At 37.2% G+C, this 21803-nt stretch overlaps 1 protein-coding gene across 2 annotated transcripts in view; it reads left to right on the plus strand.

Annotated features, from left to right (window-relative positions):
- Nucleotides 1–21803, plus strand: part of ARHGAP20 (Rho GTPase activating protein 20) — a 140150-nt gene that overhangs the window by 56187 nt on the left and 62160 nt on the right. The gene's annotated exons all lie outside the window — the stretch shown is intronic.

Genomic DNA, 21803 nt, shown 5'->3' on the forward strand with positions numbered 1-21803 from the left:
ACTTATGCTGCCTGTTCTAATCAGCATTTTGATGATAATTTAAAAGTTCTTCTTTGTATATTTCTTAGCCTCACTCACTTTGTTTATCCAGCCATTCATTGATGTATCCTATACGCCCTTATCTTAGCTTAGTTCATTTTGATCCTGGTATTATCACTATCACTAAGTTCTGTTTTAATAGCAAGTCAGAATTCAGACTGTACAATATGAACTATGTGATGTGTCATTTAATCATCGATGTTAATTTGGAAGTGGAAATAATAGCACATATTGTGCACAGCCACATCATACACAGTTTTCTTTGGTAATTTGAATGTGATTTTACCTAGATGATGACTATTGAAATGTAATAGTACTTTTTCATGTTTTATCCCATCAATAAGACAGATAATTGCTTTAGACTAGATTTCCTGAAAATGTGCTTTTAATGTCTGAGATGTTTGAGATAGTCATGAATATTTAATGGACAGATTGGTATTGTTGAATAAGATAGAATTTTGATGTTGGTAGTGTTTTGTTTTGTGTTTTTGGCCACACAGCTTGTGAGCTCTTAGTTCCATGACCAGGGATCAAACCTGTGCCCCCAGCAGTGCAAGTGTAGAGTCCTAACCACTGAACCACCAGGGAATTTCCTTGGTAGTGGTTTTTTGTAGCTTCATTTCAGTAGTTATTACTTTTTGTTCTAAATTACTTCTGGACAAATTTATTCTCTAAGACTCACCAGGGTTACCTTTACACAGGCAATATAGAGATTTCTAACGTGATATAGCATCATAAACAGGTAGGGTACAATAGATGCTAGAACTTGAATGCTAGGTTAATGAGTTGGGCTTACTCTTTAGACAGTGTACATGGCATGCATTGATAATATACATCAGGAAGATTAATATGATAGAAGAAGGAAGTAAGTAGTATAGATTGAAGAAGTGAGAGCAAGGAAGTAGCAAACCCAGTTAAGGAATTTATTACAAACTATAGGAAAGTTTATGAGGATCTAGACTAAGGAGATTATCTTTTTTAGTTAGAATGCCCTTAAACATAAGATGTGATTATGTGTGGGGAACAAAAGAGAGAGGAATCAAAAGTAACAATAGGACCTTTATATATTGCTGGTGGGATTGTAAAATAATACAGCCACTGTGGAAAACTGTTCGGTGGTTCCTCAATAACTTAAACATAGAATTACCATATGATCCAACAATTCCACTCCTGGGTATATACTCAGAAGAAAAAAAAGAGATGTTCAAACAAAAATATGCACATGAAGTTTTGTAATAGCACTATTCACTATAGCCATAAGGTGGAAACAGCCCAAATGTCCATCAACTAATGAATGGATAAACAAATATGGTATATTCATACAATGGAGTATTATTCATCAATAAAAAGGAATGAAGTACTAATTCATGCTACAATATTGATGAACCTTGAAAACATTATGCTAAGTGAAAGAAACCAGACATGAAAGGCCACATATTATATGGTATAAAATATTCAGAATTGGCAAATCCATAGAAACAGGAAGAGGTTACTAGTTGCCAGAGACTGGATGGAGTGGGGAGTGTGGAATGACTGTTTAATAGGTACAGCTTTTCCTTTGGGATGATGAAAATATTCAGGAACTAGGTCGTCGTGATAGTTGTACAACATTGTGAATATACTAAATGCCACTGAATTATACATTTTAAAATGGTTAAAATGATAAATTTTATTTTATGTGTATTTTACCATAATTTAAAAAAATAACTTAAAATTAAGCTTTTTTATTTAATTAAAAAAAAGAGTAACACTAGGACAAGAATCACCAACTTAAATACTTTCAGGTCCCTGGGAGGTGCAGGAAACAGAGTAAAGAATTAGCAAGAGAGGGAATGTGGTGAACTGAACAATCAAAATCACGTTTTTGAAACCTCTGTGTGGGCCAAATAAAACATGACTGTGGGTTATGGTTTTCAACCTCTGTTACAGATTGAACAGAGCAGCAATGATGGGTGATGTCAAGCAGATAGCTGACAGTAGAACTAGACTCATGATTCCATAAAGGTTAGCAAGAGGATAAATCTAAATTGTTTATCTCATAAGTTCACCATTTAGCGTGATGCCAAACCAACACATATAGAGGCTCACCAGGCATTTGTTGGATGAAAAATAAATTAAAAATAAGTAAGTAAATAAAGGCTGGGCAGTACATCTGTATTCCTTTTCTTAGTCAATTCTATCTCCATCTACCCACCCCCGCAGCTAATCAATTTGCAAATTTTAATAATCTTTATTTTTAATATCTCTTGAATATGTTTTTTCCCTATATTTTCTATCCTTTTCTCACTGCCAACTCAGGTCCATGACACTTCTTGACTTACATTACTGCAATAAATTCCTAAAGATCTCCCTTCCTCTAAGCTTGCCCTCCTCTAGTCTCTTCAACATATTGCAAAACACAGTGTCCTGCTTAAAATCTTTTAGTGCTTTCAGATAAAGGCTAAATGTGCTAGGAGAAACATCTATAATATGGCCCCTTCATTGTCTGCTGCTGCTCTTCTTCAGGCCTTCGTCACTCCAGCATTTCTGAACTTCCACAGTTCCTGAAGCACACCATGCATATTATGTTTGGCATGCTCTTCTTTCTGTAGAGAATGCCCTTCAGCCTTCATTGTTCTGTCCATCCTTTAAGACTTCAATTCCTCCAAGGAACTTTCCTAACCAATTCAGTCTCAGATAGGACCTCCTATTTATGTTCCTCCCTGTGCCCTCAATATGCTACATTTTTTTATTGCACTTACCTCACTGGTTTATCAGTGTTTACTGTCTGATTCCCCTATCACATTGCTAGTTCCTTGAGGCTCCAGTGCCTGGTGCGTGGCAACCACCTAGCAAAGGCAACCCTTATCACTACTACGAATAACTAATTTATTATATGGTGATCATATACTCAATATATGTTAAATGAGGATATTTAAGAGGTACGAGGTAGGATGTAAGTGCCAGATATATGAGATACCAATCAAGGATTCAATTGAGAGAAAATTTTCATGGAAGAGATGGTATTTGGAATGAGCAGTGACCATGTGCTAGGCTTTGAGGTTATCAAGATCCTATCTAGTACTTGTGACAATAATCACTAATTGATTACCACTTATAAACATAGACATTTCCAAGAATCATTCTGAATTTTAGTTTATTTTCTTTTGTAATTTAAGATCAAGCAACACTACCTCTAAAACTGTACCTAAAAGTTGACTCACTTTTACAATGAGCCTTAGTAATAAATATTTTTTAAGACTATTTTATTTTATTTTTCTATGCAGCAGGTTCTTATTAGTTATCTATCTTACACATATTAGTGTATATATGTCAATCCCAATCTCCCAATTCCTCCAACCACCCCACCACCACCCCCTACTTTCCCCCTTCATGTCCATATGTTTGTTCTCTGCATCTGTGTCTCTATTTCTGCCTTGCAAACTGGTTCATCTATACCATTTTTCTGGATTGCACATATATGCGTTAATATATGATATTTGGTTTTCTCTTTCTGACTTACTTCACTCTGTATGACACTCTATAGGTCCATCCACGTCTCTACAAATGACCCAATTTTGTTCCCTTTTATGCCTGAGTAATATTCCACTGTATATATGTACCACATCTTCCTTATACATTAGTCTGTTGATGGCATTTAGGTTGCTTCCATGACCTGGCTATTGTAAATAGTGCTGAAGTGAACATTGGGGTGCAGGTGTCTTTTTGAATTATGGTTTTCTCTGGGTATATGCCCAGTAGTAGGATTGCTGGGTCATATGGTAGTTCTATTTTTAGTTTTCTAAGGAACCTCCATACTATTCTCCATACTGGCTGTATCAATTTACATTCCCACGAACAGTGCAAGAGGGTTCCCTTTTCTCCACACCCTCTCCAGCATTTGTTGTTTATAGATTTTCTGATGATGGGTATTCTAACTGGTGTGAGGTGATACCTCATTGTAGTTTTGATTTGCATTTCTCTAATGATTAGTGATGTTGAGCATCTTTTCATGTGCCTCTTGGCCATCTGTATGTCTTTGGAGAAATGTCTATTTAGGTCTTCTGCCCATTTTTTTGGTTGGGTTGGTTTTTTTTTATATTGAGCTACATGAGCTGTTTATATATTTTGGAGATTAATCCTTTGTCTGTTGATTCATTTGCAAATATTTTCTCCCATTCTGAGGGTTGTCTTTTCATCTTGTTTATAGTTTCCTCTGCTGTGCAAAAGCTTTTAAGTTTAGTTAGGCCCCATTTGTGTATTTCTGTTTGAATTTCCATTACTCTAGGAGGTGGGTCAAAAAAGATCTTGCTGTGATTTATGTCAAAGAGTGTTCTTCCTATGTTTTTCTCTAAGGGTTTTATAGTGTTTGGCCTTAATTTAAGTCTTTAATCCATTTTGAGTTTATTTTTGTGTATGGTGTTAGGGAATGTTCTAATTTCATTCTTTTACACGTAGCTGTCCAGTTTTCCCAGCACCATTTATTGAAGAGACTGTCTTTTCTCCATTGTATATCCTTGCCTCCTTCGTCATAGATTAGTTGGCCACAGGTGCATGGGTTTATCTCTAGGCTTTCTATCCTGTTCCATTGATCTATATTTCTGTTTTTATGCCAGTACCATATTGTCTTGATTACTGTAGCTTTGTAGTATAGTCTAAAGTCAGGGTGTCTGATTCCTCCAGCTCCATTTTTTTCCCTCAAGATTGTTTTGGCTATTCAGGGTCTTTTGTGTCTCCATACAAATTTTAAGATTTTTTCTTCTAGTTCTGTAAAAAATGCCATTGGTAATTTGATAGGGATTGCATTGAATCTGTAAATTGCTTTTGGTAGTATAGTCATTTTCACAATATTGTTTCTTCCAGTCTAAGAGCATGGTATATCTCTCCATCTGTTTGTGTCATCTTTGATTTCTTTCACCAGTGTCTTATAGTTTTCTAAGTACAGGTCTTTTGCCTCCTTAGGTAGGTTTTTTCCTAGGTATTTTATTCTTTTCGTTGCAATGGTGAAGAGGACTGTTTCCTTAATTTCTGTTTCTGATCTTTCATTGCTAGTGTATAAGAATGCAAGAGATTTCTGTGTATTAATTTTGAATCCTGCAACTTTACCAAATTCATTGATTACCTCTAGTAGTTTTCTGGTGTCATCTTTAGGATTCTCTATGTATAGTATCATGTCATCTGCAAACAGTGAGAGTTTTACTACTTCTTTTCCAATTTTTTTCCTTTTATTTCTTTCTCTTCCCTGATTGCCATGGCTAGGACTTCCAAAACCATGTTGAATTAGAGTGGTGAGAGAGGACATCCTTGCCTTGTTCCTGATCTTAGAGGAAATGCTTTCAGTTTTTCACCATTGAGAAAGATGTTTGCTGTGGGTTTGTCGTATATGGGCTTTATTATTTGAGTTAGGTTCCCTCTATGCCCACATTCTGGAGAGCTTTTATCATAAATGGGTGTTGAATTTTGTCAAAAGCTTTTTCTGCATCTATTGAGATGATTATATGGTTTTTATTCTTCAATTTGTTAGTATGGTTTATCACATTGTTTGATTTGCATATATTGAAGAATCCTTGCATCCCTGGGATAAATCCCCCTTGATCATGGTGTATGATCCTTTTAATGTGTTGCTGGATTCTGTTTGCTAATCTTTTGTTGAGGATTTTCGCATATACATTCATCAGTGATATTGGCCTGTAATTTTCTTTTTTGTGTGATATCTTTGTCTGGTTTTGGTATCAGGGTGATGGTGGCCTCGTAGAATGAGTTTGGGAGTGTTCCTTCCTCTGCAATTTTTTGGAAGAGTTTGAGAAGGATGGGTGTTAGCTCTTCTCTAAATGTTTGATAGAATTCACCTGTGAAGCCATCTGATCCTGGACTTTTGTTTGTTGGAAGATTTTTCATCACAGTTTCAATTTCATTCCTTGTGATTGGTCTGTTCATATTTTCTATTTCTTCTTGGTTTAGTCTTGGAAGGTTATACCTTTCTAAGAACTTGTCCATTTCTTCCAGGTTGTCCATTTTATTGGCATAGAGTTGCGTGTGGTAGTCTCTTAGGATGCTTTGTATTTCTGCAGTGTCCATTGTAACTTCTCGTTTTTCATTTCGAATTTTCTTGATTTGAGTCCTCTCCCTCTTTTTCTTGGTGAGTGGCTAAAGGTTTATCAATTTTGTTTATCTTTTCAAAGAACCAGCTTTTAGTTTTATTGATTGTTGCTATTGTTTTCTTTTTTCTATTTCATTTATTTCTGCTCTGTTTATGATTTCTTTCCTTCTATTAACCTTGGATTTTGTTTGTTCTTCTTTCTCTAGTTCCTTTAGATGTAAGGTTAGATTGTTTATTTGAGATTTTTCTTGTTTCTTGAGGTAGGATTGTATTGCTATACACTTCCCTCTTAGAACTGCTTTTGCTGCATCCCATAGGTTTTGGTTCATCATGTTTTTCTTGTCATTTGTCTCTAGGTATTTTTTGATTTTCTCTTTGATTTCTTCAGTGATCTCCTGATTATTTAGTAACGTGTTGTTTAGCCTCCATGGTTTGTATTTTTTCCCTGTAATTTATTTCTAATCTCAGCGTGGTCGGAAAAGATGCTTGATATGATTTCAGTTTTCTTAAATTTACTGAGGCTTTATTTGTGTCCCAAGATGTGATCTATCCTGGAGAATGCTCCATGTGCACTTGAGAAGAAAGTGTAATCTGCTGTTTTCGGTTGGAATGTCCTATAAATATCAATTAAATCTATCTGGTCTATTGTGTCATTTAAAGCTTGTATTTCCTTATTAATTTTCTGTCTGGATGATCTGTCCATTGGTGTAAGTGAGGTGTCAAAGTCCCCCACTATTATTGTGTTACTGTCGATTTCCTTTTTTATAGCTGTTAGCATTTGCCTTATGTATTCAGGTGCTCCTTTGTTGGGTGCCTATATATTTATAATTGTTATATCTTCCTCTTGGATTGATTCCTTGATCATTATGTAAGTTTCCTTCCTTGTCTCTTGTAACATTCTTTATTTTAAAGTCTATTTTATCTGATATGAGTATTGCTATTCCAGCTTTCTTTTGATTTCCATTTTCATGGAATATCTTTTTCCATCCCCTCACCTTCAGTCTGTATGTGTCCCTAGGTCTGAAGTGGGTCGCTTGTAGACAGCATATATATGGGTCATGTTTTTGTATCCATTCAGCGAGCCTGTTTCTTTTGGTTGGAGCATTTGGTCCATTTGCATTTAAGGTAATTATCGATATGTATGTTCCTATTACCATTTTCTTAATTGTTTTGCGTTTCTTTTTGTAGGTCCTTTTCTTCTCTTGTGTTTCCCACTTAGAAAAGTTCCTTTAGCATTTGTTGTAGAGTTGGTTTGGTGGTGCTGAATTCTCTTAGCTTTTACTCGTCTGTAAAGCTTTTGATATCTCCGTCGAATCTGAATGAGATCCTTGCTGGGTAGAGTAATCTTGGTTGTAGGTTCTTCCCTTTCATCACTTTAAATATATCGTGCCACTCTGTTTTGGCTTGTAGAGTTTCTGCTGAGAAATCAGCTATTAACCTTATGGGAGTTCCCTTGTATGTTATTTGTCATTTTTCCCTTGTTGCTTTTAGTAATGTTTCTTTGTCTTTAATTTTTGTCAGTTTGATTACTATGTGTCTCAGCCTGTTTCTCCTTGGGTTTATCCTGCCTGGGACTCTCTGCACTTCCTGAGCTTCGGTGGCTATTTCTTTTCCCATGTTAGGGAAGTTTTTTACTATAATCTCTTCAAATATTTTCTCAGGTCCTTTCTCTCTCTCTTCTCCTTCTGGGACCCCTATAATGCAAATGTTGGTGCGTTTAATGTTGTCCCAGAGGTCTCATAGGCTGTCTTCATTTCTTTTCATTCTTTTTTTCTTTATTCCGTTCGGCAGCAATGAATTCCTCCATTCTGTCTTCCAGGTCACTTATCCGTTCTTCTGCCTCAGTTTTTCTGCTATTGATTACTTCTAGTGTGTTTTTCATTTCATTTATTGTATTGTTCATCTCTGTTTGTTTGCTCTTTAATTATTCTAGGTGTTTGTTCTTTAATTGTTCTAGGTCTTCCTTAAACATTTCTCACATCTTCTCAATCTTTGCCTCCATTCTTTTTCCGAGGTCCTGGATCATCTTCACTATCAGTATTCTGAATCCTTTTTCTGGAAGGTTGCCTATCTCCACTTCATTTAATTTTTTTTTGGCGTTTTGTTCCTTCATATGGTACATAGCCCTCTGCCTTTTCATTTTGCCTCTTTTTCTGTGAATGTCGTTTTCGTTCCACAGGCTGCAGGATTGTAGTTATTCTTGCTTCTGCTGTCTGCCCTCTCGTGGATGAGGCTATCTAAGAGGCTTGTGCATGCTTCCTGATGGGAGGGACTGGTGGTGGGTAGAGCTGGGTGTTGCTCTGGTAGGCAGAGCTCAGTAAAACATAAATCTGCTTGTCTGCTGATGGGTGGGGCTGAGTTCCCTCCCTGTTGGTTGTTTGGCCTGAGGCGACACAGCACTGGAGGCTACAGGCTCTTTGGTGGGACTAATGGTGGACTCTAGGAGGGCTCATGCCAAGGAGTACTTCCCAGAACTTCTGCTGCCAGTGTCTTTGTCCCCGTGGTGAGCCACAGCCACCCCCGCCTCTGCAAGAAACCCTCCAACACTAGCAGGTAGGTCTGGTTCAGTCTTCTGTGGCGTCACTGCTCCTTCCCCCGGGTCCTGATGCGCACACTACTTTGTGTACCCTCTGAGAGTAGAGTCTCTGTTTCCCCCAGTCCTGTCGAAGTCCTGCAATCAAATTCCACTAGACTTCAGTGTCTGATTCTCTGGGAATTCCTCCTCCCATTGCCAGACCCCCAGGTTGGGAAGCCTGACGTGAGGCTCAGAACCTTCACTCCAGTGGGTGGATTTCTGTGGTATAATTGTTCTCCAGTTTATGAGTCACCCACCCAGCAGTTATTGGATTTGATTTTGCTGTGACTGCGCCCCTCCTACTGTCTCATTGCAGCTTCTCCTTTGTCTTTGGATCTGGGTATCTTTTTTGGTGAGTTCCAGTGTCTTCCTGTCAATGATTGTTCAGCAGTTAGTTGTGATTCCGGTGGTCTTGCAAGAGGGAGTGAGCACACGTCCTTCTACTCCGCCATCTTGAACCAATCTTCTTAGTAATAAATATTAAGAGATCTTACTGTGGCCCAGTTTCATGAAAGCTATTATCTAGTTTTAGTGAAAAATGATTAAGGTCCTAAAACTCCTTTTTGCCTTTCTGAAGTGGCTTCACAAACCTATTTGAAAATGGAATGTTAATACATAAGATGCAGGCAGCAGGTTAATTCTTAGACTCTGTATTTGTTAGATCATTTTAGAGCTTTGTTCATTATAACTTGTAAAACCTAATCAAGCTATATTAAGAGGCTAAATAGAAGGTTATCATCTTGCCCTCCTTCCCATTTCCATACTCAAAGAGACTAAAATAAACACATCTACATTGCACTCGGGATAAAAAATAAACAGTTCAGAGTCACATAATTGAGAAATACATTTTTAAATAGGAAACACTGATTAAGATTGTAGTTTTAAAAAAACAAAGGTTGTTTGTGTTTTTGTTTCCTTCTACAAAAGATTTTTTTCTTTTTAAATTATGTGAGTACTGAGATGTTTATTTTTACTGTAGAGTGCTGTCAGAATGTTGGGGTTTTTTTTAACCAATGCTTAGCTTGCTAAAATCACGAGGCGTCTCTTGCCGTACTTATATGTAGACCTTTAAAATGAAAGACTGTAGACATGTACATTGATAAATCTACACTGAAAAAGCAAGATTTTTAACTTCATTGTGAGTTATCCCCCACACCATCATCAAATCTACTTATTTGAAAGTATTATTGTGAGATGGAAAATGAATTATTATGTACTAAAATCCTTTGGAATTGCTTTAAAACACAAACCATTTTTGAAATAACCTAATTAACCTTTAGTCTATGCTAACCCCAAGGAAAAAAAAAATTCTTTTTAACTCCCTAATTACTTCAGATTAGTCTTTATTTATAAGCATTTAAATGTTTTAGAAGTAATATTGTATCAACTAGGGTCAGCAAACTATGGCCCAGAGAGGCTGCCTGTTTTTATAAATAAAGTTTTTTTGGATCATAGCCACACCTGTTCCTTTAGGTATTATCTATGGCTAATTTTGCCATACAATGGCTAGTTGAATATTTGACAACAGAGATCACCATATGGATGGCCTACAAAGCCTAAACTATTTACTATCAGACCCTCTGAGTAATAGTTTGAGGATCCCTGGTTTAAACGATACTACTATCTAATGGTTTATCATTGTAATCAGAAAGCAGTTATTCATTGAATACATAAAGCCAAAATGCAAAAAATGATTTTCCCCTTGCAAAATTTTCCTGCCAGGCAATTAAGAAACTAGAGCTATGTAAAATGCTGTTAGCCATTTCTTCATTCATTCATTGCTTGCTAGCCTTGTCCTTGCTCCGTTTTCACAAGAGTAAGTTAAATTTTATTCTTGTTTTCTATAAATTTGAAAATCACTACATAATACAAGATGCTATTATGCCTCCTCCTATTCCCCCACCCCAGAAGATTTTGAAATAGGAAGGATTTTTCTCTGTGATGGTGGATCTGGGTCTTTCTCTCTGTTTAATTCCAATCTATAATATTAAACATAGTAACTCCATTTCCCTTTTATTTCAAAGGACTTCAGTTGATTTATTTGCCTTGTTATTCACTTCTGCATCTCTGCAAATTATACGTAGTATGTGCTTAATTAGTAATTAGTGAGCATAACAGAATTCACTTATTTGGAATGGTAACTATAGCTCAAAAAACACAGGAAATGATGGAACAAATCTTAAAAGTTCACTTTACCTTTAGAAATAAATGCTATTTATACTTAGTTTAAAAACACAGTTGTAGAATTTTAGAATGTTAGAACCAGTGTTAGAGAGTTGGAAGAGAACAGTAGTTTTCAAACTTCAGCGTGCATTAGAATAATCTGAGTGGCTTGTTAAAATACAAAATGCTCAGGCAACCCTCCAGAGTTTCTGATTCAGTAAGTCTGAGGTGGCCCTGAGAATCTGCATTTTTAAGAAGTTCCTAGTTGTTGCTGATGCTACTTGTGGGGAAACCACACTTTAAGAACAACTGTAATAGAGGAAGGGATGGCTGATTACTCAGATATTACCTCAGAGAGTTATCAAGATAGTGTGTGGTTCTCAGCCCTTTAGTATACCCAGGAGAGATCAGACACTGAGACCCATACTATTCAAATCCAAGAAACATAGATAAGCCAGAATCTCCATTTATTGCAGCTGCCATGTGAACCAGATACTTGGGATGACAGAGCATGGTCTCTTATACCCTATACTTTGATGGAGACCCTGACAAATTCTTGTTCTTTGAGCTCCTTTAAAAATTAGACTAGGGGGCTTCCCTGGTGGCGCAGTGGTTGAGAATCTGCCTGCTAATGCAGGAGACACGGGTTCGAGCCCTGGTCTGGGAAGATCCCACATGCCACGGAGCGGCTGGGCCCGTGAGCCACAGCTGCTGAGCCTGCGCGTCTGGAGCCTGTGCCCCGCAGCGGGAGGGGCCGCGATGGTGAGAGGCCCGCGCACCGCGATGAAGAGCGGTCCCCGCACCGCGATGAGGAGTGGCCCCCACTTGCCGCAACTAGAGAAAGCCCTCGCACGAACCGAAGACCCAGCACAGCCAAAAATAAAAAATAAATAAAAATTAGACTAATACAAGAAATATCTCTTAGTTCTTGTCATTATTGTTATTACTGTTGCTTGGATTTTACACTGGCTTGTTTCCCTGAGGCCACTTTCATGTATGCTTATCCTTGCCTTTATAAACTATACTTTAGGATAGGGTTGTTTTCACAGAGTTTCCCTCTCATCAGTAATCTTATTGTTTTCTTTTTAATTTTCTATTGACGCATAGTTGATGTATAATATTATGTAAGTTATAGGTGTACAATATAGTGATTCATAATTTTTAAAGGTTATTATCCACTTACAGTTATTATAAAATATTGGCTATATTCCTTTGTTTTACAGTATATACTTATATCATATTTTATACATAATATCATGTATCTCTTAATTCCCTACCCCTATGTTGCCATTCTCACCTTCCCTCTCCCCACTGGTAACCACTAGTTTGTTCTTTGTATCTGCAAGTATGCTTCTTTTTAATTATATTCACTAGTTTGCTGTATTTTTTAGATTCCACATATAAGTGATATCATACAGTATTTGTCTTTCTCTGTCTGATTTATTTCAATTTACATAATACCCTTCAAGTCATTCGATGTTGTTGCAGATGGCAAAATTTCATTCTTTTTTATGGCTGAATAGTATTCCATTGTATATATATATACCACATCTTCTTTATCCATTCATCTGTTGATGGACACTTAGGTTGCTTTCATATCTTGGCTATTGTAAATAATGCTGCTGTGAACATTAGGGTGCATGTATCTTTCGAATTAGTGTTTTTCATTTTTTTTGGATATATAACCAGGAGTAGAATTCCTTGGTCAAATGGTAGTTCTATTTTTAGCTTTTTGAGAAACCTCCATAATGTTTTCTACAGTGACCGCACCAATTTACATTCCTACCAATGGTATATAAGGATTTCCTTTTCTCCGCATCCTCGCCAACATTTGTTACTTGTGTTCTTATTGATGATAGCCATTCTGACAGGTGTGAGGTGATACCTCATTGTGGTTTTGATTTGCATTTACCTGATGATTAGTGATGTTGAGCATCTTTTCATGTGCCTTTTGGCCATTTGTGTGTCCTCTTTGGAGAAATGTCTGTTCAGGTCTTCTGACCATTTTTTTTTTTTTTTTTTGTTCTGACCATTTTTTAATCAGGTTATTTTTTGATGTATGAGCTGTTTATATATATTGGATATTAAGCCCCTTATCAGTCATATCATTTACAAATATTCTCTCCCATTCAGTAAGCTGTCTTTTTGTTTTGTCAGTGGTGTCCTTTGCTGTGCAAAAGATTTGAAGTTTAATTAGGTCCCATTTGCTTATGTTTGCTTCTATTTTGTTTGCTTTAGGAGATGGATCCAAAAAATTATTGCTACAATTTATGTCAAAGAGAGTTCTGCTTATGTTTTCTTCTAGGAGTTTTATGGTTTCCAATCTTACATTTAGGTTTGTAATCCATTTTAAATTTATTTTGTATATCGGTGTTAGAGAATGTTCTAATTTCATTCTTCTACATGTAGCTGTCCAGTTTTCCCAGCACAACTTATTGAAGAGACTGTCTTTTCTCCATTGTATATTCTTGCTTCCTTTGTAATGGATTAATTGACCAAATACATTATTATTGACCAATACATTATTAATTAATAATTAATTAATCTGGTCTCTCCAGTTCCATTCACCTATGTGTATCTTTTTATGCCAGTATCATACTGTTTTGATTACTGTGGCTTTGTAGGATAATCTGAAGTCAGGGATCATGATTCCTCCAGCTCTCTTCTTTTTTCTCAAGATTTTTTTGGCTGTACAAGGCCTTTTGTGTTTCCATACAAATTTTTAAATTATTTGTTCTAGTTCTGTGAAAAATGTCCTTGGTGTTTTGATAGGGATTGCATTGAATCTATAGATTGCCTTGGGAAGCATGGTCATTTTAACAATATTGATTCTTTCAATCTAAGAACATGATATATCTTTCCATCTGTGTCATCTTTAATTTCTTTTATCAGGGTCTTACAGTTTTCAGAGTACAGGTCTTTTGCCTCCTGAGGTAGGTTTATTCCTAGTATTTTATTCTTTTTGCTGTGATGGTAAATGGGATTGTTTCCTTAATTCCTTTTTCTGATTTTTCATTGTTAGTGTATAGGAATGCCAGAGATTTCTGTGCATTAATTTTGTATCCTGCAACCTTACCAAATTCATTGATTAGTTCTAGTAGTTTTCTGGTGGCATCTTTAGGATTTTCTATGTATAGTATCATGTCATCTGCAAACAATGAGAGTTTTTACTTCTTCCTTTCCAATTTGGATTCCTTTTATTTCTTTTTCTTCTCTGATTGCTGTGGCCAGGACTTCCAATACTGTGTTGAATAAAAGTGGCAAGAGTGGGCATCCCTGACTCGTTCCTGATCTTAGAGGAAATGCTTTCAGCTTTTCACCATCCAGTATGGTGTTAGCTGTGGGTTTGTCATATGTGGACTTTATTATGTTGAGGTTTATTCCCTCTATGCCCACTTTCTGGGGAGTTTTTGTCATAAATGGATGCTGAATTTTGTCAAAAGCTTTTTGTCAAAAGCATCTATTGAGATGATCATATGGTTTTTATTCTTCAGTTTGTTAATGTGATATATCACATGGATTGATTTACAGATAATGAAAATTACTTGCATCCCTGGGATAAATCCCATTTGTTCCTGGTGTATGATACTTTTAATGTGTTGTTGGATTTATTTTGCTAATATTTTGTTGAGGGTTTTTGCATCTGTATTCATCAGTGATAGTGGTCTGTAATTTTCCTTTTTTGTGTGACATCTTTGTCTGGTTTTGGTATCAAGGTGATGCTGACCTCATAGAATGAGCCCAGGAATGTTCCTTCTCCTGCAATTTTTAGAATATTTTGAGAACAATAGGTGTCAACTTTTCTCTAAATGTTTGGTAGAATTCACCTGTGAAGCCATATGGTACTGGACTTTTGTTTGTTGGGAGTTTTTAAGTTATTGATTTAATTTAATTACTGGTAGCTGGTCTGTTCAAATTTTCTTTTTCTTCTTAGTTCAGTCTTGGGAGATTTACCTTTCTAAGAATTTGTCCATTTCTTCTAGGTTGTGCATTTTTGGTATATAGTTGTTTGTAGTAGTCTTTTGTGATCCTTTGAATTTTTGTGGTGTCAGTTGTAACTTCTCCTTTTTCATTTCTGATTTTAGTGATTTGGACCCTCTCCCTTTTTTTCTTGAGTGTCTGACTAAATGTTTATCAATTTTGTTTATGTTTTCCAAGAACCAGCTTTTAGCTTCATTGAACTTTTCTATTGTTTTATTTAATCTCTATTTTATTTATTTCTGCTCTGATCTTTATAATTTCTTTCCTTCTACTAACTTTGGGCTTTGTTTGTTCTTGCTCTAGTTCCTTTAGGTGTAACGTTAGATGGTTTATTTGAGATTTTTCTTGTTTCCTGAGGTAAACTTGTATTGCTATAAAATTCCCTCTTATAACTGCTTTTGCTGAGTACCATCGGTTTTTGGATCATTGTGCTTTTGTTTTCATTTGTCTCTAGGTATTTTTTGATTTCCTCTTTGATTTCTTCAGTGATCCATTGGTTGGTTAGTAGTGTGTTGTTTAGCCTCCACATGTGTATGATTTTTGCATTTTTTTTCTTGTAATTGGTTTCAGTCTCATAGCATTGTGATCAGAAAAGATGCTTGATCTGATTTCAATTTTCTTAAATTTACCAAGCCTTGTTTTGTAGCCTAGCATGTGATTTATCCTGGAGAACATTCTGTGTGCACTTGAAAAGAACATGTATTCTGCTGCTTTCAGATAGAATGTTTTACATGCATCAATTAAGTTCTTCTGCTCTAATGTGTCATTTAAGGCTAGTGTTTCCTTATTGATTTTCTTTCTGGATGATTTGTCCATTGATATAAGTGGTGTGTCAAAGTCCCCTATTATTATTGTGTTACTGTCGATTTCTCCCTTTATGCCCGTTAACATTTGCTTTATGTACTTAGGTGCTCCAATGTTGGGTGCATATATATTTACAATTGTTCTATCTTCTTAGATTGATCCCTTCATCATTATGTAGTATCCTTCTTTAACAGTCTTTACTGTATAGTCTCTTTTGTCTGATATAAGGTAGCAATACTTAAAATAAAATACTTTAAAGTCTATTTTATCTGATATGAGTATTGCTATTCCAGCTTTCTTTTGATTTCCATTTGCATGGAATATCTTTTTCCATACCCTTACTTTCAGTCTGTGTGTGTCTTCAGATCTGAAGCAAGTCTCTTGTAGGCAGCACATATTTAGGTCTGGTTTTTGTGTCCATTCAGTTACTCTGTGTTTTGATTGTAGAATTTAGTCCATGTACATTTAAGGTAATTGATATATATGTTCTTATTGCCATTTTGTTACTTGTTTTGGGGTTGTTATTGTAGGTCTTTTTTCTTCTTTCTTCTTTTATTCTCTTCTCTTGTGATTTGATGACTGTCTTTAGTGTTATGTTTGGATTCCTTTTTCTTTTTTTGTGTATATCTATTATAGATTGTTGGTTTATTGTTACCATGAGGCTTTTATGTAGCCGTGTGTGTGTGTGTGTGTGTGTGTGTGTGTGTGTGTATACACAATTATTTAAAGTTGCTGATCTCTTAAGTTTGAAAGCAGTTTAACAACCCTGCATTTTTACCTGCCCCCCGTGTTTACTGTTTGTGACATCATATTTTACATCCTTTTGTGTATCTCTTAACTACTTGCTGTATATATAGATGATTTTACTACTTTTGTCCTTTAACCTTCCTACTAGCTTTATATGTGGTTGGCCTACTACCTTTACTGTATATTTGCCATTACCAATGAGATTTTTCCTTTCATAATTTTCATATTTCTAGTTGTGGCCTTTTCTGTTTAGAGAAATCACTTTAACATTTTTTATAAAGTTGGTTTTGTGGTGCTGAACTCTTACCTCTTGCTTCTCTGTAAAACTTTTGATCTCTCCTCCAAATCTGAAGGAAAGCCTTGCTGGGTACAGATTTCGTGGTTGTAGGTTTTTCTCTTTCATCATTGAAAATATATCATGTCACTTCCTTCTGGCCTGCAGATTTTCTGCTGAAAAGTCAGCTGATTGCCTTCTGAGAGTTCCTTTGTAGGTAAGTTGTTGCTTTTCCCTTGCTGCTTTTCATAAGTATTCTCTCTTTATTTCTAGCCATTTTAATTACAGTGTGTTTTGGGGTTGTCCTCTTTGGGTTGATTCTGTATGAGACTGTTTCTTTTCTCAACTTAGGGAAGTTTTCAGTTTTCATGTCTGCAAATATGTTCTCTGCCCCTTTCACTCTCTCTTGTCCTTCTGGGATCCCTGTATTGGGAATATTGGGAATATTGGTGCACTAGATGTTGTCCTAGAGCTCTCAAACTGTTCTTATTCCTTTTCATTCTTTTTGCTGTTCAGCATCAGTGATTTCCACTACCCTGGCTACTAGCTTGCTGATTCATTCTTCTGTATCATTTAGTCTACTGTTGATTCCTTCTAGCATATTTTTCATTTCAGTTATTGTATTCTTCATCTCTGTTTGTGTGTTCTTTAAATTTTCTAACTCTTTGTTAAAAACTTCTGACTTCTCACTCTGTGCATCCATTCTATTCCCAAGTTCTTTGATCACCTTTACAGTCACTACCCTAATCTTCTTCTCATGTAGATTTCCTATCTTCACTTCACTTAGTTCTTCTCCTGCAGTTTTTATCTTGTTCCTTTGTCTGGAACATTTTCCTCTGTCGCCTCATTTTGCCTAAGTTGCTCTATTTTTATATATCTGGTAGATTGGTTATGATTACTAACCTTGGAGAAGTTGCCTTTTGTAGGGTATGTCCTATGTGTTCCGGTAGCACACTCCCCTCTCATCACCCAATCTATATGCTTTAGAAGTTTCCCCTATGAGGGCTGCATGTATCCTTCTGTTGTGGCAGGCTGACTGTGTAGATGATCTGGAGGCTTGGATGGCCCAGGGTCTTGCCTTGTGCAGAGGCTGCCAGCCACTGGTTGTTAGGACTGGGTCACAAAGTGGCTGACTGTGGAACCCCAGGGGGCCCCGGGGCTTATGCTGTCTCACTGGTTTGCAGAGTCAGGGTCCAGAAGACTCCAGGGCTATTGCCCACCCACTGGTAGGTGAAGCCAGGTCCTGGGGTTCATGCTGGACTATTGCCAGGCCGAGCTGGGTCCTGGAATCTGGTTGCAGAGCCCAGGGATCCCAGAGTTGGTGTCAGGTCACTGGTTGGGGGAGGGTTTCCTGATACAGTTGGGTATGGGGTCCAGGGTGTCTCAGAGCTTGTGTCAGCCTGCTACTGGGCAGGGCTGAGGCCCAGCTGGTCTCACAGCAAAGTCTGGCCTGCTGTGAGCAGGCCAGGTACCATAGGCTGCAGGATAGTGGTTTACTTGTGTCTGCCCCCTGGTGGATAAGACTGGTCTAGAGGCTAGTGCAGCCTTCCTATAGGGCAGTGGGGGACCCAGGGGCTTCCAGAGATGGTGCCTGCCCAATGGTGAATGGAGCTGTGTCCAGGGCCTTCTGGTGGGCAGGGCCATGTCTAGAGGCATGTCTAGAGGTGGCTGTGGACTCAGGAGGTCTTCAGGCAGCCTGTCTGCTGATGGGTGGAACTTTGTCCCCATCCAGTTAGTTGCTTGGCCTGAGGCATCCCAGCACTGGCACCTACAAGCTGTTGGGGCTATGTCTTGGAACTAATGAGCGAGAGGGAGCATCCCACAATGTCACCTGCAAGCACCAGCTTCCACATAGTAGAAGAAGCTTCCAAGAATGGTTGCCACCAGTGTCTATTTCCCCAGGGTGAGCCACAGCCACCCACCGCCTGCCTGTCTGGGGGACTCTCCAAGACCAGCAGATAGGTCTGTCCCAGGCTTCTATCAAATTACTGCTTTTGCCCTGGGTCCTGGTACATGTGAGATTTTGGGTGCACCCTTTAAGAGTGAAGTCTCTATTTCCCCCCAGTCCTTCCTGTGGGGCTCCCGAAATTAAGCCCTGCTGCCTTCAGAGTTGAATGCTCTGGGGGCTTGTCTTCCTGGTACAAGACCCCTGGGCTGGGGAACCTGATGTGGGGCTCAGAGCTCTCACTCCAGTGGGATGACCTCTGCAATGTAATTATTCTTCCGTTTGTGGGTCACCCACCCTAGGGTATGGGACTTGACTATATCACAAGTCCACCCCTCCTACCTATCTCGTTGTGGTTCCTTCTTTATGTCCTTAGTTGTAGAAGATCTTTTCTGATAGGTTCTGGTCTTTTTCAGCGATGGTTGTTCTGCATATAGTTGTGATTTTGGTGTGTTTGTGAGAGGAGGTGAGCTCAAGGTCTTTCTCCTCTGCTGTCTTGGCCCAACCTCTCTCATCAGTAATCTTAATTCCACCTTGTGAGTACATGTTAATATAGTTAGTCACGTATACAAATTATAAAAGGAATTTAAAGACCTTCTACTCCAACTGCCTTACTTTACAATGAGGAAACTGAGGCAGCCAAAATAAGTCACCATGTCACACTACTTAGGAAAAAGTCTTAGATTAGCCCACACCCTCCCCTACCCCCATCAAGTCCTAAACTGCTGAGCTCAACTGCCATGGGTGGAGGAGGAATCTGAGTCAGTATGAATGAAGTTCTTTTCCTTTTGAAAGGCTACATGGAATTTTTTAAAGTAAGTATTTTGAACATACTTAACTTGTAAGTCCCCTTCACTTAATAGCAGTGTGTTTTAACTGCTATGAACATCAACTTCCAAATCTGTAAAATGAGGGATGATACCTACCTTCAGGGCTTAGGTATTGTTTCTCTCTTCTTCCTCCCTTTCTTCTTAAAGTCACCTTCTAGTGTTAAGCTGTTGAAAAATAACCAGATTTACTGCTTTAATTCTTCACTATTCTTTTCACTCCTCACCTCAAACCCTAGACCATTTGAGTTCTGCCCTCACCATTTTCCTGGAACTGCTTTGTTGAAGGTCTTAATGAACAACTGATGACTTTTTTCCCAGACATCTTCTCAGTCTTCAACTTGTTATCCCCTTCACCAGTTTCAGTACTACAGACCACCACTGCTTTTTATTATTCTTTTTCTGCTGCTTTATTCACTTACTCTCCATCTTGTTCACAGATTCTCCTCCTTTCTTCACCCCTTCAGATTATATTTTTTTCAGGGATGTGTTTCTGCCTTTTTTCTTATTCTTTGCCCCTTTGGGCAGTTCTAGTCATTCCCATAGTATTTTTATGCAACTGTCTTTGTATGATAACAAATATGACATCTCTTTTAAGTGCTGGCTGCCTGCCTTATCTCCCCATGGCACCTAGTCCCCTGGTAATTTCACACTCAGTACATTTGAAGCTGCACTCATCTCTTCTTCCCCAGCCACAATGTGTTTTCTCTCCTGTGTTCTTCATCTTCGTTAATCTCAAAAGTGTGTATATGAATATAGGAGACTTAGATTATCCAAAGCAATTTTAAAAAAGAAAAAGTTGGTAGATTTATACTACCTAATTTCATGATTTACTGTAAAGATAGAATAATAAGGCAATGTGGTTCTGGCATAGATTAATTCTTAAAAAGATCAGTGAAACAGAATAGACAGCCTAGAAATAGACCCATGGTCTACAGTCATGTGATTTTCAACAAAGGTACCAAAACAATCCACTGAGGAAAGGAAATCCTTTTGTGCATATGGTGCTGGAACAATATGGTATTCGTATAGAGAAACAAAATGAAGCTTAACACCTACTTTATGCCATAAACCAAAATTAATTTTAGATAGATCATAGACTTAGATGTAAAAACTAAAATCATACAGAGTTTAGTGGAAAACATAGGAGAGTATCTTCATGACTTGGGGGTAGGCAAAGATTTCTTAGAAAGGACACAGAAAACAAATACCATTTTAAAAATGATAAATTAGACTTCATCAAAATTAAAAACTTTTTAAGTTTTAAGAAAATGTACAGGCAAATCACAGACTGGGAGAAAATATTTGCAAAACATTTGACAGAGGATATATATATGTGTATATATATGTATATGTATATAGGTATGTATGTGTATATGTGTTTGTATATATGTATATCAGGAAATAGATAGATAGATAGATCCAGGATATATAAAAAAAATTCCTACAACTCAATAATAAAAAGATACATAACACAATCTTTTTAAGTAGGCAAAATATTTGGAGACAATTCACAAATTAATATATACAAATAACCAATAAGAACATGTGTTCAACATTATTAGTCATCAGAGAAATGCAAATTAAAATCTTAATGAGACGCTACTATATATCCACTAGAATGGCCAAAATTTAAAAGATTGATAATGCAAATGTTGACACAGTTGTGAAGTAACTAGAATTATCCTGCACTATTGTTGAAAATATAAATTGGTACAACCACTTTGGAAAACTTACTGGTAGTTTTTTTCTAAAAATAAACATAACACCTATTCTGTGACCCAGCAGTTCCACTGTGAGATATTTCTCCAAGAAAAATGTAAACATAGGTCATCAAAAAGACCAATAGAAGTTTAATAGCAGTTTTATTCATAATAGCTAAAACCTAGAGAGAGCCCACGTGTCCATCAGTAGGAGAATAAATAAGCAAACTGATATATTTATACAGTGGAATACTGTTCATCAATATAAAGGAATGGATTACTAATAAACGTAACAAAAACATGCTGAGTAAGAAATATCTTACACGAAAAGAGTACATACTAAGGTTTTGTTAATATGAAATTCTAGAATAGGCAAAACTAATCTTCAGTGGGGAAAAAAATCATAATAATGGTTGCCTTGGGGTTGAAGGAGTAGGGATTGACTGTTGTAAGGAATTTGAGGGACTTGGGGGCTGATCAATGAAACAACTATGACCCTTGGACAGGTTTGCATAAGAAAGGAAGTCCCTTACAGCATGAGACAATCTAGAGGTTTATGGCCAAAGGACCACCATCCAAAAAAGGAGGAGGGCAAGGGAATTCCTGAGGTGAAGGAGGTTGGAGTGGGTGGCTCTGGAGATTACATGTCTAAATGATGTTGCTCAG

Source organism: Balaenoptera acutorostrata, chromosome 9 (assembly GCF_949987535.1).
Source record: "Balaenoptera acutorostrata chromosome 9, mBalAcu1.1, whole genome shotgun sequence".
Lineage (NCBI taxonomy): Eukaryota > Metazoa > Chordata > Mammalia > Artiodactyla > Balaenopteridae > Balaenoptera > Balaenoptera acutorostrata.